Source organism: Ornithorhynchus anatinus, chromosome X2 (genome assembly GCF_004115215.2).
Source record: "Ornithorhynchus anatinus isolate Pmale09 chromosome X2, mOrnAna1.pri.v4, whole genome shotgun sequence".
NCBI lineage: Eukaryota > Metazoa > Chordata > Mammalia > Monotremata > Ornithorhynchidae > Ornithorhynchus > Ornithorhynchus anatinus.
This window is the reverse complement of record NC_041750.1, coordinates 6,391,582-6,405,535: the sequence shown is the minus strand read 5'-3', so window position 1 is coordinate 6,405,535 and position 13,954 is coordinate 6,391,582. Positions and strand designations below refer to the sequence as shown.

Sequence of the window (13,954 nt, the reverse complement as noted above, 5' to 3'; positions counted from 1 at the left end):
CTGCAAAGTCCAATCCTTCAGTCTTTTGGTGTTTCCTTCCAAATGATCTGAAACAAGCAGTGGCCTTGGCCTGGGCTCTGAGGGTACAGATTTGGTCTGACTCGTGATCACCCTTGTACCTCAAGTCATTGCTGGATAACCACCGATAACCCTAATGCAATCCACGTTATACCTAGGTGAATTTCCATTGCAGGCAGGGAATGTGTCTGTTTATTGTTCTACTGTAATAATGTTGGTATTTGTTGTACTCTCCCAAGCGCTTAGAACGATGTTCTGCACACAGTAAAACGCTCAATAAATACGAATGAATGAATTCCCTCAATGGGTCTCCTAAGGCAGAGGCCTTCAGGTCCGTCAGTCACAAAGCAGACACGCTCCTTTCTGAATGGCAGCGGTGGTGAGTGGCAGCACCAGCACCAGGAGAGTGGCCACTGATGGCACTCAGGAATTTGGGATACTCCCTTGCGGCCTCCCCCCCGCATAGTCTAATTTAAATAGATAAATACTAATAAAAATACCAAAATAAAGATTAATGGAGTAGTTGTCTTTTTTAAAATGGTATTTGTTAAGCGCTTACTATGTGCCAGGCATTGTACTAAGTGCTGGGATGGATACAAGATGATTGGGTTCGACACAGTCCCTGTCCCATATAGGGCTTACAGATTTAGTCCCCATTTTACAGATGAGGTAACTGAGTCAAAGAGAAGTTAAGTGATATGCCCAAGGTCACGCAGCAGATTAGTGGCAGGTCCTCTGACTCCCAAGCCCATGCTCTTTCCACTATGTCATGCTGCTTCTCATGGGAACTCTCCTTCCTCCTCTGGTTCCATTTCCTTTAGAGTCCACTCCCTAAAAGCCCCCTCCCTTCATGTCTAAGGTAACTAGAATTCTGCTCACCTTAAAATGGTCACCATCTGACAGTTGTGGGCCTACTTTTTGCCCAGTGGTTGAAGTGGCCAGTGGTGTCAAATGCCAAGAAAAGCCTCACATTCTGAAAAAGTCAAAGATCACAGTCAGTCCCAGAACTGATCATTCCATTTGCAGATTATTACAGGTTCCTTGTTTTGTCGCTTCTACGTGATTGCCCAGTTTCTTTCATCATTTCACTACTCATTAGGATCTCCACCAGGGGGCGGGCAGGAGAAGGGAGAGGAAGGAAAACTCAAACTCGTTTCTTTACTGCTTTGAACAGCTCTGCTAAAAAGTTTGCTGTAGAGAATTAAGACTAAAATGAGGTTTTGGGATAATGTGTGGATTTTCTTTATCCAGGCCACCCAAGTCCCTTGTGACCACGAATAATTGAGAGTTGGCTAGATAGACAGCATTTAAATGAAAAAATTTCAAGGCCCCCCTTTCCCCCCCTACCACAAAATAAAACCAACATTCCAACATCGGTAGGATTTTCAGTAAACTATTAAGATTATTCAATGATCAGGATACTTTTTTGGAAGGATTGATCTGGTTACAGTTCTCAACATTCTTACATTAGTGGTCTTGAAAGTGGATCCATAGCCTGGAATAGTTGGCCAATTCAATCCAGGTTTTATATCACAGTCCAGTTTTCAGCTTGCCTGTCCCCTGTCCATTTTTGATATGGTATTGGAGGCTTTTATGTCCGGTTTTTAATTTTTGACTCCCAGCCTTCCTCCTCTTCATTTTGTGGCTCAGACACTGGGACAGGTTTCACCTGGGAGGGGAATGCAAAGATTTTTGGAGCAGTGGGTGGGGGGTGTTCAGGGATCTAGGGTTGCCCCAAATTACCGAGGTTCTGCAAAATGGCGGTTATTGCATCATTATATGTTGTGTGTCCATCGTAATGTGTGTGACATCACTCGCCTCTCCCTGTCTGGTAGTCAGGAGGGCTGACAGTAGGCCACCCTATCTCTGAGCCTCACTGCTTCTCCTATTCTAATGGAGCCCTAGCTGGGCATAAAATCTCCGCTTTTGGCCCAGCCGAACTTGATGGGTAGAAGTCCACCTTAATATTGTTTCAAAATGTTCACTCTGTCTATTTTATGGAAATATTCCTCTTATTTTCCATTTTCTTCTTTTTATTGTATTTAAGTGCTTACTATGTGCCAGACACTGTACTAAGCACTGGGGCAGATAAAGCTAATCTAGTTGGACACAGTCCATGTCCCACATGGTGCTCACAGTCAATCTCCTTTTTGCAGATAAGGTAATTGAGGCACAGAGATGTTAAGTGAATTGTCTGAGGTCACACAGCAGACAAGTGGTGGAGATGGGATTAGAACCAAGCTCCTTCTCATTCTCAGGCCTGTGTTTTATCCATTAGGGAACACTGCTTCTCCTCTTCTCTTTCCCTTTTTTGGAGGGCCCTGGTGAGAATGAAAAAGCCACTGCAGGTGGGCAAATTTTGGGCTGAGTGCCAAATGAGGTTATTTCTGCTACACTTTCAAAATAAAGCTTGTTCCCATCCACCTCTGGGCTTGCTCGTTTGGGCTAGAATGATGGAAAAAGCATTGTGGCCCTTGCAGAGCATCAGATCCCTTTTTCTCAGCAAAAATCACAAAACGAGGGAAAGCACAGCCTGATTTACCTCCTCACCTGGAGAGGCTCAGAATTGGCTTCTGAACTGGGAGCATCTATAAAACAGAGCAGCTGAGTTGGGGGGGGTCTCTCTTCTGCCTCCCTATTTTGACTAGCTCTGCTCTTGGTCTGGTGGAAAGAGCTTGGCTCTGGGCATCAGGAAATGTAGGTTCTAGTCCCTGTCTGCCTGCTTGGGCTATGCATTGATGGTCAAGTTTTCTGACCGAAGAACCACCCAGTGTGTTCCCTAAGGTAGGAGGGATGAGCAGGAATCCTAAAAAATAGTTGGTTACCACGGGCAGCTACTGCCTGCCAGGTAATGGTTCTAAGACAGAGCATTTTGTTGCAATCCTTTGGGCTGCAAATGGCTGCTACATGTAAAAGAAGTTTTGTGTGCACTTCACAATTGTGCTGCACCCCTGCCTGCCTACTCGTTCATTGCAATCCACTGCCCTAGTGGGAACATGATTGGCAGGAAAGAGAGAGTGGGAGTGGCAATGTGCAACCATTAACATAAGAACCAAGGTCTTGAGACTTTGGGACTGGGGCCTTTTGAGTTTGGGAATTGCATGTTCATCCAGTGCATTTTTCCCCCACCAAATTGTTGTTCCGGCAGGTAGGGAATTGGGATAGGTGGGACAGTGACTGCAGCCCTTCCAATGTTTTTCTAAATTAAAAGCTCCTTCTTAGGCTTTTTTTCCTCTGTGGAACCTCTGCCTGGGAAGGAAAATTCCCAGTTTAGGGAAGAAAACTGCAGAAGACCTTTTTAAATTGAGTTCTTCCTGAGTTTCCCCATCCCTTATGGGTCCATCAAAATGAGCAGCCTCTGAAGGAGGGACAGAGACATACACCTGCTTACAGACCTTCCCTCCTCTGCCTTCCCCATCTCTCGATATACTTAAGGCCAACAGAGGCAAGCCAATCAATCTATAGTATTAGTGCTGTGCATACAGTGAGTGCTCAATAATTACCATTGATTGATTGAGCACTTACTCGAACTTACTCCTCTAAAATGTAAGCTCACTGTGAGAAGAGAATATGTCTGTTATCCGGTACACTCCCAAGTGCCTAGTACAGTGTTCTGCACTCAGTAAGCACTCAGTGAACACAAATGATTGATTACTCAATGCCTGGGACTGCATTAAGTTTCATTATGGAGCCTTCCAACCTCTGCATTTCTTCTGTTATATCTAACTCCTCCTATTGAAGACAAAGCCCAGTTTTTCAGCCTGGAAGATGAGGTGAGGCTTATCAGCCTGGCCAGTTCTGAGGCTCAGATCGGAAAAGTGGGTTCTTTGAGTTTGCAAGATGGGGTAAGAGCCCATCCAGTGAGTGGTGAGGGTGAGCAGGTGGTGGAGGGTTTAGGTTTGGATTGCAGCCCGAGTTTCCCACTGGGAAGTGACCCCGTGGTTAAAAATAAAAACCCAACCCCAGCGTGGTTCCTTGACCATAGCTGGCCAGGGCATTTTGAAAATCTCATTTAATTTACTGGATAATGATCACAGCAAGGGAACAGCTTGTTCCAATTTTCTCATTATCACTAACCGAGATGATAGCTTATTCAGTACACTTCTCCATTTCGCAGACAGTGAAGGATGCTGTGAGTGGAGCGAAGCTGGGAGCACACAGAGCAGAACCACCTCCTTGGGATGCCCAGTTAGCTGGACAGGTCCCTGCCCGCTATGCTCTGCCCTTGAGAGCTGCTAAGTGAAAATTACTATTCTCAAATAAGTCACAGCCCGACTCTCCTAAGGCGTTTTTGCTTATGACATTTTCCCCTACAGTACATTGAATTTTCAGACCTCCTTTTTTGAACTATAATTTTCCATTTCCTTCTTAAGTTTTGCTCCATGTAAATGTTTTTGGTAGCTGGCACCCTGCAAACCTCCCAGCTCCCATTTCCACCCCCTGGTAAAATGGGTAAGGCAGTGGTAAACCAGGGAAGAAAAAGAACAGCTCTTACACAGCTACCGACTCCAGTCGGTATCCCGTCACAGGCCTTTCAACTGGAATTGCTCTCTCCCTCCACTGCTAGTGTTTCCTCCAGAACCTGTCAAGCGGGGAGAAGACTCAATAAGCTATTAGCAACGGGGCCATTCCTGACATCTATGCCCTTTTAATTCCTGACCTAATTAGCCAATTAAGCAATGGGGCCAAGGGAAAAGTGCTGAGTTTTATAGATGGACCAGTCCTGGGGAAAAAAAAAGTTTCTGTCTCTCACAGGGATTAGCTAGGGAGATTTAGCATGAAGGTATCCAGGATTTAGTAGGTGTTCAAAAAGTTGAGTGAGGGATGTCTGATTGTTGATTCCTTCTGGTTAGTTGGGGCAATGAGTAGTTCAGTTTTTCCAGATAGAGCAGTTTGGGGCTTTGTGATTTGACTACCCAGAGCTAGAGTTTAAGCCCTTAGAAGAGTGCTGGAAGGGAAGAAGTAGGGGTGACTCTTTGAGGGAGCACTGAAAGAAGTTTGGCTCATCCTCTCCCCTTGAAAAGTAGCAGTCAGTGCTATTTTTTGAGCCCTTACTGTGTGCAGAGCACCATACTGAGCTTGGGAGAAACAATGGAGTTGATAGACCCAATCTCTATCCAAAAGGAGTTTACAATCTAGTGGGGGAGACAGACATTAAAGTAATTAAAGCCAGGGAAGTGGCAGAGTATAAGAATATGTACATAAAGTTCTGTGGGGTTGGGTGGGGAATTAAAGTTCTTAAGGGGAACGGATCCAAGTGCATAGGTGACGTGGAAGGAAGGGTGAAGAGGGTGGGGAAATGAGGTTAGTCAAGGAAGGTTTCTTGGAGGAGATTTGATTTTAATAGGGCTTTGAAGATGAGGAGAGTGGTGGTTTGTCATGCAAAAGGGGAGGAAGCTCGGGTCAAGAGGGAGGACGTAAGCAACGGGTTGAAAGTGAGAGAGATGAAATCAAGACACAATAGGTAGGTTGGTGTTAGAGGAGCAAAGTAGGCGGGGTGGATTGTAGTGGGAGAGGAATGTGGTTAGGTAGGAGGGGGAGAGCTGATTTGAGTGCCTTAAAGTTGATTGTAAGGAGTTTCTGTTTGATTCAGAGATGGTTGGGCAACCACTTGAGGTTTTGGAGAAGTGGGGAGATGTACACGGAATAATCTTTTAGAAAAAAGATCAGGGCAGCAGAGAGAGGTATGGACTGGAGGGGGAGAGACAGGAGGCAGAGAGGTTGGCGAGGAGGTGAGATAGGACAAGTGCCTGGACCAGTGTGGTAACAGTTTGGATGGAGAGGAGAGGATTCTAGTGATGTTGTGAAGGTAAAACTAATGGGTTGAATGAGAGAGCAGCAGTGGTTTGTGGGCTCTGGGATGCTCTGTGAGCTCCTTGCCCCCTTTCAGGGAGTCTCATAGTGGATCAGAAGGAGCAGTCAGGCCTGGGACCTTCCTTCCTCCAGGAGGCCTTCCCTGGTTAATCTCTCACTTCCCATGAGGAAACCATGCCTCCAACTGCTGTCCCTCTAGGACTTCCACATCACCTAAGCACTTAGGTTCTCACCCCCTCCCTGTAGCACTTATGTACATGTCTTTAAACTCTGTTACTTCCCCCTACCTGAAATTTATAGTGTTTATCTTCCCCACTAGATTATAAGATACTTGATGGCAGAATCCTGGCTACTCTTTTGCACTCTCCTAAGTGTTCAATTCAGTGCTCTGCTCAGAGTAATAATAATAGTAATAATTATGGTATTTCTTAAGGCCTTCCTGTGTATCAAGCACTGGCATAAGATATTCATGTTGGTCATAGTCCCTGTCCTATGTGAGATTCACAGTCTGAGGAGGGAGAAGAGGGATTTAAAATGTCATTTTACAGATGAGGAAACAGAGGCCCAGAGAAGTTAAATGATTTGCCCAAGGTCACACAGCAGGTAAGTGGAAGAGCCAGGTTCAGAGCCCAGGTCCTCTGACTCCCTGGTCTGGGGTCTTTCCACTGGGCCTTGGAAGTGCTCCCTAAATACTACTGATTGATTGATTTGGGGGAAGTTGTGGGCTTGCTACAGTCTTGCCCTCCTCAGAATGTGCTGGTTGGTCTTTCCCAACCCCTTTCACTGGCAGGTGCTTGGGGATGCTGAGTCTCGTTCCACTTGCCCACTGGACTGTCCCTCAGAGAGGGCTGCACACTGTTAGCCCAAATCCCTGGCAGACCCTCCCCCACAACAGAAAGAGGAAACCATGGTTCAAGCAAGCAGAACTTTATTAATAAATGGGGAGTAGAGTGGGAAACTGCCTGCCCCGGGCCACAGCCTGGCCTTACAGCCATCCCATCCCATCTCTCCATTCATTCATTCATTCCATCATATTTATTGAGTGCTTACTGTGTACAGAGCACTGTACTAAGCGCTTGGAATGTACAATTTGGCAACAGAGAGGCAATCCCTGCCCAACAACGGGATCTCCAGGTTACTCTGCCAAGATAGTGCCTTATCTGGATTTGTCCTGAATTGTACATTCCAAGCGCTTAGTACAGTGCTCTGCACATAGTAAGCACTCAGTAAATACTATTGAATGAATATTGAATTAATGAATTTGGCTAATTGCACCTCCTCCACCTGTCCGGCAATGGTTGGAGGTCCTGGGGCCCCTCCTTTCTTGTCTCTCATTCAGTCCATCCAGGCTAGGGTGAGTTCCTCTCCAAGATGACTTGATCCAGAGGGATCCAGGTAGAAGCAGTTTACTAGAATATGCCCATTAACCACTTTTGCTCCTGACACACTTTTGTAGTGATGATGCTTTTTTCCTCTGCTGAGCAGGCCAGGAGGCTCAGAGAATGGAAGACAGTCTGGACGTTTGGAGGAGAGATGCCTGCAGCAGGAGTGTGAGTTAATAAAGGAGTAAGCCGGTCTGGACTGCTGTCATCTCTGGCAGAACATTCACATTCCTTGTGCCTCAGTCAACCCAGCTGGAAAATTGGGCAGAATCGAAACCTTCAATGAAAAGCAAATGTCAGCTGAGGACAGCTCTCCCAGTTGAACGCTGATCTGCGGGGGCTGGGAGCTCCCTCCCTCTCCCTCTTGGAGCTCTTTGGGAGGAGATGAGAAGGTACTGTCTGTCGAGTAGCTCATAGGTCTTGAAGGCACGCCGCTGGAGATTCTGGGCCAGCGACCCAGAGGTTAGAAAGGGCTCTGGTGGAAAGGGCCATTTTAGGATAAGGGGATGGCTAAGAATATGGGCCTGGGGAGCTGACTTGAGGCCAGAGAAGGATTTAATGGGATGGTGTTTTGGTGTCTCCGTCCATTTCAGCAGAGCTGACTTTGCTTCCAGCTACTTGTGAGAGAGACTGATTTACATATGGAGTCATTTCATTTGAAATGTAAGTAGCTGCTGAAACGCTCCTAGGTAAGGGCAATAGGATGATTTCAATTGATGCCAGACCTTTCCAGAAAGACAAGAATCATGTATGCTCTAGCGCCAAAGTAAGACTACCTCCCTGGGCCTCGGTTTCTCTATTTACAAAACGGGGCCAATCCAATGTTTCATATTCTATTAACTAGTACTTCTAGCTACTTTTCCCATCTAAATTTTCTAACGTTTCCCCTCGTAATCCATGAAGGATTCACCCGAAGCCTGCTGATATTTTCATCTTCCTGTAGTAGCAATTTCCATTTACTTACCACCTGCTGTGTGAAGATCTGTTTCCTTAGGTTTGTTCTGAACTGTCCACCTTCAACGAGAGTGCCCCCACTCCCCATCCCCCACATCCTGGTGTCGTGAGATTTGGTGAACTACCATTCTGTGTTTGCCCTTTCCACTTCCTTCATGATTTGGTAGATTTCAATCCCAGCCCCTCTCACCCTGTGACTTTTCAAGCCTGGAGTGTTCTAAACTTGACTGCTTTTCTCTGAACCTTCCCCACCTTTTTCATGTTCTTCTTTAAGGTGTGACCACCAGAACTGAATGCAGTATATCAGGCATAGCCATCCTATGGTTTTATATGGTGTCAAAACTGTACCTTTTGTTTTGTTTTCAAAAATTTTCAGAGAACCAAACCAACCAGGCCTTTTATTCTCGTGTGTCTGACCTTCCTTCTCCTCAGTGACTTCCTCCGGTTGTGTCATGCGGATATAGAAAACCTAGCAAGCCAACAAGATAACACCATGCCAGAAGCTGCTGTGAAAGCAACCAGGGTGTGTGTTTGGGGAGGGGGGGTTGGGGAGTTGGGAAAGCAGAATTCCAAGAAGAACAGTGAACATTCAGTCCTGCCTCGGGTTTCTTAGGGATCAACCCTGGAGGCGACTGGCTAGCTTTTGAAAGGTTTCCTAAGAGGACAACAGCCGCTTCATCCTGGAAATGGCCCCTCAGTGGGATAAAAAAGGATATTTATGTGCGGTTTAATGGTCAGTGCTCTTTTTGAATGAGGAAAGCTGTAAAGTTTTGCAGTAATCATAATTCAAACAGCAAAGTGCCCTATTACACTGCCTCTGAATACAAACAGGAATTATAACCAAACAGAACCCTCTAAGTGCTAGCCAGTCAGAACCTTGTCCAAACAGAAGATTAAAGGAGACTGTGTGCCCAACCAACAAGAGGACACTGTCCTTGATTCTTACTGGTCTGGAATTCTCCCTCTCCTGGTGGAATCTTTGAGGGTTGAAAAGCATGAGAATGGGACGTTACTCACCCACTTCGGGCATCGCCTCTTTAACCAGACAAGAATCTAGCCAGTCCCTCGTTCATCAACCAATCAATCAGTTGCATTTTTATTGAGCGCTTACTTTGTGCAGAGCACTAAATTAAGTGCTTGGGAGAGTACAAATCAACAGAGGTGGTAGACAAGTTCCCTGCCCATAAAGAGCTTATGGTTTAGAGGGAGAGGCAGGCGTTAATATAAATGATTTACAGATAAAATTGGGGCTCTAAACTCAATGTGAGCAGGGAATGTGTCAACCAACTCTGCTGTGTGTTACTCTGCACACAGAAAGCACTCAATAAATACAACTGATGGTTGGATCGATTGATTGATTGGAGTTCTGCCAAGTTGAAGGGGAAAAGAAAAAAGCAGCCTGCGGGCCATTCACATTGATTGCTGAATCCCAATTGCCCAACCGATCCATCCATCTTGGAGATAATCACCTCAGGGGGATTATTTGAAGGTGTGTTTGATCCAGGTGTTGATGAAGTCTTGCCTTCTGCCACTGTTTGAACCCACCCTTTTTTGCCTAGGTGACTGCCTCCCTTAAGCAGAGATTCACAACCACTAAGTGTCAGGTGACCCACTTCCCGGTCTGGGGCAAGTCCGTGCTAATGCAGAACCAAATTATTGTGGTTTTCATTTAGGCTGCTGCTGCTATTGAACCAAGCCTGAATGAAGGCTACAGCAGAGAGGAAGATGTCGTCTTTTGCCTGTTGATAATCACAATGGGATGTCTGGGTGTTTTGCCCTGACATAACATTAACCTCCAGAAGGCACAACTGTTTTTTCTGCTTCAGGTGCTCCGAAGGAGAAAAGGAGCATGAAATATGTGTCATTCATCTCTGCACCAAATCTCCCTACTACCTCTCCCTTTCCCCTCTTCCTACCTCCCCTCAGTGGAAAGCAGCAGAGGACAGGAGATAGTTAATGTCAGACTTTATCCTGGCTCACAAAATATTATCTTCCCTTGCTGGCTGCCTCTCCTTCCCCAGAATAACCAGAATGGAGGAAACTGGGTTGGGCGAAAGCCGGAACTGACCTGGATTTAGGCTGTAAAGTTAAAATGGAACCCCTTTGAGTCGTAAAATGTGTAATTTGGATAATCAGTCTCAGAATCCAGTCAGTTCTATAACACAAGGGTTGTGCTCCTGAAGAAAATTAGAGAAAATTTCTTAGAGAAAATTAAAGTTACAGTTTGGGTGCCTTGAACTGCATGTGCATATGTCAAATATTCTCTTCTTAAACCACATGGTGTTCTATTCAGACAGATGTGTGTTGTGGGACAAATGCTCCCTAATGCCTCAACAGGACTCTACCCAAACCATGAATTGAAAATATGTTGATTGACTGATGTGTTATGGCAGAAAAATAATGATTATTAAGTGCTCTCTATGAGCTAAGCGCTGGGGTAAATACAAGGTTATCTGATCAGATAAAGTGCTTGTCCCACAGTGGGAGAGAGGTGTTCACAACTTTTCTCATCCCCATTTTACAGATGAGGAAACCGAGGCCCAGAGATGCTAGTGACTTGTCCAAGGTCACTTGGCAGGCCAGTGGCAGAGCTGGAAGAAGACTCTGGTCTCCAGATTTCTGGTCCTGTACTTTTTCCAACCAAGCCACTCTCCCTCCAGAACAAAGTGCTTTTATGTCACTCTCTTTTCCCTACGGTTTTTCACTGCCCAAACCATGGGAAGGGCCAAGCACAGTGAGAAAGATATTCTCCTCTTTGGGTAGGACCCATTGGCTTTAGCTGCAGTATGAGGGATGTAGGTCTACAGTACTACTAATTATTAATAGTAGGAATAATATATTTTGAGCACTTTCTATGTGCAGAGCAATAATAATAATAATAATGTTGGTATTTGTTAAGCGCTTACTATGTGCCGAGCACTGTTCTAAGCGCTGGGGTAGACATAGGGGAATCAGGTTGTCCCACGTGGGGCTCACAGTCTTAATCCCCATTTTACAGATGAGGGAACTGAGGCACCGAGAAGTTAAGTGACTTGCCCACAGTCACACAGCCGACAAGTGGCAGAGCTGGGATTCGAACTCATGAGCCCTGACTCCAAAGCCCGTGCTCTTTCCACTGAGCCACGCTGCTTCTCAAGAGCACCATACTAAGCTCTAGGAAAGAATACATAGGTGGGAATTAGATACGATTCTTATCCGTTGGGGGGCTCACAGTCTAAAAATAGGGAGAGTGAGAATGAGAGAGAGAGAGAGAAAATTGGTGACAAATACATAAGGAGAGATGAAACAAAACACTAAGATAACATAAAGTCAAAATCAAAGATCAGTAAGTAGGGTATGGTGGCTAGAGGAGCAGAATTTTGGATTTGTGATTCAGAGTACCTTGCTGCCAAAGTGACTGCTACAACTGTTGCCACCATGGTCTTCTCATTGTCATTGTCACTGTCATATTTATTGAGCATTTACTATGTGCAGAGCACTGAACTAAGCGCTTGGGAGAGTATAATATAACAATAACAGACATATTCCCTGCCCACAGCGAACTTACAGTCTAGAGGAGGAGGCATGCCAGGCTGCAACTTCTTTCCTCTGCCTTGCTGGGGTGGTGGAAAGTGGGTTGGGAGGGAGGTTCCTTGGTGATGTGGAGAAGAGTCTGTATGGGATCCTGAGGAGGCAGTGTAGCTGTCTGGTAGAGGGGGATGCCGAAGGTCCTGGGAGCTGCAATGGGAGGTGGCAGAAACCTGGAGGAGTCACGTGGCTGTCTTAGAAAATAGAACTGGACAGACAGGATTGCTAAACATTGAAATGGATTTTTGAGGGAGGTGGAAGAATTGTCTTCCCTGCGAGCTTTTTTAAATCAATTAATCATTCAATATTATTTATTGAGGATTTATGTGTCCAGAGCAAGGTACTAAGTGCTTGGGAGAATTAGAAGACAAAATCCTTACCCAATCAATCAGTGGTATTTATTGAGTGCTTACTGTATGCAGAACACTGTACTGAGCTCTTGGGAGAGTACAACAGAGAAAGTAGGCACAATCCCTGCCCTCAAGGAGCTTACAGTCTAGGAGGAGTGACAGGCACGAAATAGTTTACAGGTAAAGAAGAGAAAGGAAGAATGGTTATCCAGATGAATAAGTGCTTGTTGTATACAGAAATGCTACGGGGGGATAATAATAATAATGTTGGTATTTAAGTGCTTATTATGTGCAGTGCACTGTTCTAAGCACTGGGGTAGATACAGGGTAATCAGGTTGTCCCACGTGAGGCTCACAGTTAATCCCCATTTTACAGATGAGGTAACTGAGGCACAGAGAAGTTGTGACTTGCCCACAGCCACACAGCTGATAAGAGGCAGAGTTGGGATTCGAACCCTTGACCTCTGACTCCCAAGCCTGGGCTCTTTCCACTGAGCCACACTGCTTCTTGGGGATGTGAGTGCTGAGGTGGTAATTGGAGGATATGATCTGGGGAGAAGAAAAATTAATCAGCAAAGCCCTCTTGGGGGAGATGTAATTTCAGAAGAGCTTTAAATACTGGGATAGCTGTGGTCAGGCAGATTTGAAGGGGGAGGAAATCCAGGCAGGAGGAAGGATGTGAGCAAGAGGTCAGATGGGGGAGAGCTGAGAACTAGGTACAGTGAGTAGACTGGCTTGAGAAATGTATAGTTTAGCTTGAGAGAAATGAGAAAGAGTCTCACCAATGTGGGATGGTGGAGATGGGTCCTACCTAAAATCAGGGGGTTGGATTAGATAAACTCTAAACAATCCATTCCAGACCTGGGAAGCCTAGGAAGTCCAGGTCACATTTCTCTTTTTTGATTCTGATCCCAGTGAGGAAAGTGATGGGGAACCCAAGATTAAGATGATTTGCTTCCCTTTGCCTACCATTCTTAGAGTCTAGCAGCTAAAGCAATGACTCCTGGTTTCCTTTGGGCCCACATCTGGTGTTAATTGCTGTGAAATTCCCAGGACACTGAACTGTAGCAAGCCAAGTGGGAGGGCAACCTGGACTCTAATAGTCAATCATATTTATTGAGCATTTACTATGGGCAGAGCACTGTAGTAAGTGCTTGGGAGAGTACAACATAATAGACTCATTCCCTGCTCACAATGAGCTTACAGTCTAATAGGTCTCTGGTAGTCTGGAGATTGCATGGTGGATCGACCATGCCAACGGATTTGCCTCATTGGGACATCAAGGTCAGTGCATCGGGGTGAAGTCTCAGTCTAGTGAGTGCAGGATGGGTCCAAGGAGCTAGTCTCCCGGGGACCTATCCAGGTTCTGCGAGATTTCCTGGGACTGCTGGGAAGGAGTTGCCTTCCTCCATTCTCCAGTCTCCTCTGTTCCTCAGCAGAATTCAGCTGCCTTAACTTTTCCTAAGGACTCTTTGCTTCAAGAAATTTCCAGCAGCTCTTTGACCAAGTGGTAGAAGGTGCATGAAGAAAGGTGAAGAGGGGGAGTCTGGCTCACATTCCAGAAGTGGCCACTTTCTTTCGTCCTCTCATCCCCTCCCTAGAAGTTACCACCATCTGCACCCTAAATTCTTTGTTTTTTTAAATTTTTCCAATGAATTGACCAATATCTTCATTTACCAACTTTTACTGAACCTCTCTGGTTCTCAGAGCTACGGTGGTGACAGTCACTTCCCCCCGCCACCCACCAAAGGGTTTCCAATCTGAAGGAATGGACAGATAAAACAAGCCAAAAAATGAATATAGAGTCTGTAAATCTAGAAACCTAGGGTAGGAAAAACAGTGAAAAATCACCTGGCCCAACTTCCTGCC

At 45.7% G+C, this 13,954-nt stretch overlaps 1 long non-coding RNA gene across 2 annotated transcripts in view; it reads left to right on the top strand.

Annotated features, from left to right (window-relative positions):
* The window catches only part of LOC114807307, a 73,953-nt gene that overhangs the window by 36,736 nt on the left and 23,263 nt on the right, over positions 1-13,954 (top strand). The window contains exons 2-4 of one of the 2 annotated variants that reach the window (XR_005659588.1): positions 7,318-7,606; positions 7,811-7,877; positions 8,601-8,691. This is a non-coding gene — a long non-coding RNA (uncharacterized LOC114807307). Of the gene's footprint in view, positions 1-7,317; positions 7,878-8,600; positions 8,692-13,954 lie in introns of both variants that reach the window. The other variant, XR_003755351.2, reaches the window with a different exon arrangement.